Raw genomic sequence first — 5,077 nt, 5'->3', positions numbered from 1 at the left:
GTCTTTAATCTATTTTGTGTTAAATTTTGTAATTGTTGTAAGATTAGGGTCTAATTTCATTTCTTTCCATATAATTATCCAGTTTTCCCAACACCATTTATTGAAGAGACTAGCCTTCCCCCTTTGAGTAACCTTGGCTTCCCTGTCAAATATTAATTGACTATATGTGAGAGTTTGTTTCTGAGCTCTTGATTCTGTTCCATTGGTCTTTGCCTGATTTTATGCCAGTACCACACTGCTTTTGATTACTATAGCTTTGTAATACAGTTTGAAATCAGCAAGTGTAGTGCTTGCTTTGGCAGCACATATACTAAAATTGGAACCATACAGAAATTAGCATGACGCATGCGCGAAGTTGACACGCAAATTCATGAAGTGTTCCATAGTTTTTTAAAAAAGGAAATCAGATAGTGCAATGACTCCAGCTTTGTTCAATGTTGTTTTGTTGCTTTTCTGTCTAAGTGATTACATCTAATGCCGAAAGGCAGGTATTGGAATTCCTTACTATTATTGTGTTGTTGTCTGTTTCTCCCATTTCTTTTTTTTTTTAAGATTTATTTATTTATTTATTTATTTATTTATTTATTTATTTATTTTAGGGAGAGAGTGCATGTGCATGCATGTGAGTTGGGGGAGGGGAAGAGGAAGAGAATCTTCAAGCATACTCCTGCTGAGCGCAGAGCATGACTCAGGGCTCAGTGTCATGACCCATGAGATCACAACCTGAGCCGAAATCATGAGTGGGACGTTCAACCAACTGAGCCTCCCAGGCGCCCCTCTCCTGTTTGTTAGTATTTGCATCACATATTTAGGTGCCCCAACAGTGGGTGTGTATATATGTACAATTATTATACCTTCCTGATGACTTGACCCCTTTGTCATTAGATAATGACCTTCTTTTTTGTGTTACCATTGTTGGTTGTGTTTATTTTGTCTGATATAGGTATAGGTACCCCTACCTTTTTTTGGTTTCCACTTGCATGGAATATCTTTTTCCATTCTGTCGGTTTGGGCCTAGATGTGTCCTTAAAGCTGAAGTCAGTCTCTTTTAGGCAACATGTAGTTGGGTTTTGTGGGGTTTTTGTTGTTGCTGTTCCCTTGTTTTTTAAATTTATCCAGCCACTCTGTGACTTTTGATTGGATAGTTCATTCCATTTACATTTAGATAATTATTGCTATGTAAGGACTTACCAATGCCATTTTCTTAATTGCTTCCTGGCTCTTTCATAGTTTTATTGTTACTTTTTCCCTCTCTTACTGTATACCTTCGTGGATTAGTGATTCTCTACAGATTCTCCTTTCTTAAATCTTTTCATGAAACTTCTATTATTATTCTGTTGTCACATTGAACATTCCCTTGTTTAGCAAAAGTTTAAAAGCCGTACTTAGTGTGCTGTTTATAGGAACTAGACTTTTGAAATGAATGCAAAATTGCTCTGGTATAGAGACCACAGTTTGATTTTTCATAGATGAAATTAGAGTCATTATGGTCAATGTATAACCACTACTCAAGTGTTGCTTATTATTTTTGAAGTTAATGTTACTAATATTAGGGAATATATCAATAAGTTTAGGATAAGAAAAAAAGAAACTTGAAAAGGCATTTCATTTTGACATGGAAGTATGGATTGATTGTTGAGATTCAGAAATACATTTGACAACCAAGCTGGTGGGTCGAGGGTGTTGTAATGGCTTCTGGGCATCATAATCCTTGAGCCGGATCTTGATGGACTTCTCTGAAAACCAAATAAATAAAGCACTTTTTGAGGTGAGTTTGAGTTGAGGAACAGTAAATGTCAAGTAGTCCAATCTCTGTGACTCCAATTTAGAACAGTTGATGTAAATGGCAACTATACTGATGTAAGTTCATCATGTATATGTATTATACATAAGCATGTAAATATGCATCATGTGTCTAGATATCTATAGTTTGAATTACTGTTATCACAACAATACTCATGTCTTGTGGTATTTCAAAGTTCTATACACTAGGAGGTAGAACCATTAAATGGTATTTTAAAATGAGAACAGTAGATTGCCCTCTGCTTCGATTTTTTTTTTCAGCTAGAGAGTTTAATATTTATACATAGGCTTTTAGTAGAGAATGGTGCATTGTGTTGTCTCTACTCTATATTTTGCTTTTCTTTATGAACTGGCAATGGGAAAGGGTGACCTGCATGATCTAATAGGTACTTTATAGTTTCTAATTGCTGTATTTTTTATCCTGCAATTCAGTTGCGTTTATGTGTTGAGTGAAGTCAGTTTTCCAGCATGCTAAATAGGCAGTGAGTCACTGTTAAAACTAAGAAATTTGAAATTGTGTCATGTACCATATAGGCTATAATATATGAAATTTCGACGATTTTTAAAATTTATTTACCTATTAATGAGTTTTATTTTCTTGCATTAAAATAACCTTGGAAATAATCATATATACATTTCAGAGGCTTTAAAATCATCCAGGTACAGAATAAGTGAGTAAATCTTGTGTGAAGGGGATGATTAGTTCTTCAATTTTGCTTCAGAAGGTAAGGAAATGTCAAGACTTGGCTATTGCTGGGTCTGCCAGAGGTTTCTGCTTTGATATTATGGGGGCTGGATTCCACATGCCACCAGAAAGATGGATCTGAGTCACGTTATGCCACGTTAGCTGTTCACTCAGGAATCACCAGGGCCACTGCAGACCGTAAGACTTAAGCCGGGCTCTCCATGATTCAGAGAAATCACAGGGTACAATAATTCAGTGACCATCACACAACAATTCCGAGTGTAATTTGAAATGGGCACAGTAACTTTTCAGCAGTTTTATTCTACAAGCAAAAGAATGCTAAAACATCCCGTTTATCTTTCATTTATTATGGTCAAACTAAAAATTCTAGTAATGAATGATAGTATACAGTAGGGAAACTGGGGACATTGAGAGAAGTGACAATGGCCTACATTCTTGAAGAACCAGTTCAAACACCTGCTTTGGATAGAGAGAGTTACAAGTGATGCTTTCCATTACAAACTGTAAATTGGTCCTGGAAGATAGAGTAGTAATTGAAGGCTTTAATGTGAAGACATCTACTGTTAGCTCAGTTCACTAAAAGCAGAGTGTTCGATTGTCTATGTCCTATATAACTTAAAGTGACATTTCTATGAAGGAAAATAGGAGCTTTTGTTGAATTCATTTTATCCAAACGGGAAAATATATTGGTGCTTTAGATCTGTGGGAACCTCAGGAGCCCATGATGCTATTACTTAGAAGTCGCAGTGGAGAGAAAAGAAAATGTTGATCATTTCCAGATGTGAATCTTGCCTTTTCTAAAGAAGATATCAGAAAAGTTTAGAAGAAAGATTCATTTCCATGTTCAAAGATTCTGAAAAGAGAGATTATCTAAGAATGGATAAGACACTTTCAAAAGGCAAATCCTGACTATACAATTACAAATGATCCTAATGCAGATGAAAAAGTAAACATTTCTGTGGCAATATAAGTAGATACATAATAAATCCGCATTTTGAAAGGAGATGCATATAAAAAGAGCAAAGAAAAGGTGCATAACTGAAGATTCTGAAAAAAGAAGAATAAACATTTAAAAGTAATGCCAAACAATCTAAGACCTAAAATGGGATGTTGTTTTGAAAAATGTTAAAAATTTTAAGAAATAATTTTGCAAAGATAATTGAAGCAAGGATAAGAAGAAGGATGTGATAGGCTCATTTCTGGGATAGTTAAGCATAAATTACAACGAGAAAGCAAGAACTACCCATTCTTCATTGCTTCCATTTTGTTTAAGTAAGAGAATGAACTTTAAATCAGAAGGAAGAGACTCTTCACCATTCACATAAGAGATCAGACAGTGAGAAAGTACCTAGTTGTTTAAGTCAAATCTCAAATAGAAAAAGTGTTAGGTCTTAAAAGAGTTTGAAGATATGATCTTAGATTCACTGTCAGTATATATATATTTCACAATCATTTTGTCTATGAACTAACTGCATTGTCAGAGATAATCAGTCTTGATCCTTATTTCTAAAATTGAGGAGAAGATAAACTCATGCAACTATATAGAATATTGTACTATTAATCTCCAGCAAGGGCTAATAAACAGTGGGCATAAGATGAGTATTTTGAAAAGAATATAGTAATCACTAGGACATCTTATGGGTTCACTAAAAACAAGTCATCCTACTTAAACAATGTTTTCTCTTTTGTAGGGTTATTAATCCCAAAAAGCCTGCTTCTCAGGTTTATAGATGACAGGCTTTAGGCATTGTAGATGAATTTAGCGACATTACCAAAGTTGAAAATGTTTCTGTTGGCTTGCATGACAGAAAGAAACAGACGAGATGATTTCTATCATCCATCTGTCTATCTATCTGGCTCTGGAGGGGGCAATATATATTAACAGCATTAATGTACAAATGGTCAGTGGTTTCAGTTTCTCGTGGTTGCTCACAGTTTTTATGGGAGCCACTTGTGTCTCTGGCTCCTAAAAATAGCCAACACGATCTCAGCTTGCTCTACAGCCATGCAGTGCTGAGATGAACAGAACTCTTCACTGAGCGTGCTCATCTGGAGCATGCAGCTTCCTTTTGAGCTGTGAGCTTTAAGACAGACCCTAATAAATGCGAATGTCCTCACCTGAGGAGACTGAAAACCACGTCATATGAGAAACTGTTGAAACAGTTGGAGGATATTCGTCTGGAAATGATTAAGCATGATGATTATATTCCAGTACAAGGAAAATAATTTGACCTACTCATTGCTCTCCCAAGAAGTAGAACTGACTAATGAATATGAGCCAAAGCCTCTCTGTCCCATTCAACAGGGACAGGAAGTGTCCCTGTTATACGGGTTTCAGATAAGTCCCCTCTACGTTCAGATTTTCAGTTTTAGTTTAGCAGAAGTGATGGTCTCTTCTATTTACCTGGCTGCATGATCCTTCAACTTGAACAGGTTATTATTCAAACACACCTGACCTAGAGTATCTAATTCTAGTAGTAATCATTTGATAAGTAACTCCATATGGACAAAGAGTGAGTCTGAATATTTCCTGAGTTTTAAACTATTTCTCAGTATTTCTCATTTTTA

General features: G+C 35.5%; 1 non-coding gene across 1 annotated transcript; it reads left to right on the top strand.

Annotated features, from left to right (window-relative positions):
* Positions 1-286: 286 nt before the first annotated feature.
* LOC123786836 (U6 spliceosomal RNA) lies at positions 287-390 on the top strand. Its single transcript, XR_006778059.1, has one exon. It is a non-coding gene; the product is annotated as a U6 spliceosomal RNA (small nuclear RNA).
* The last annotated feature ends 4,687 nt before the right edge of the window (positions 391-5,077 follow it).

This window comes from Ursus americanus, chromosome 9, assembly GCF_024610735.1.
Source record: "Ursus americanus isolate L20-20 chromosome 9, mUrsAme1.1.p, whole genome shotgun sequence".
Lineage (NCBI taxonomy): Eukaryota > Metazoa > Chordata > Mammalia > Carnivora > Ursidae > Ursus > Ursus americanus.
Note: the sequence above shows the minus strand (reverse complement) of the source record. Positions and strands in the feature narration are given on the sequence as shown.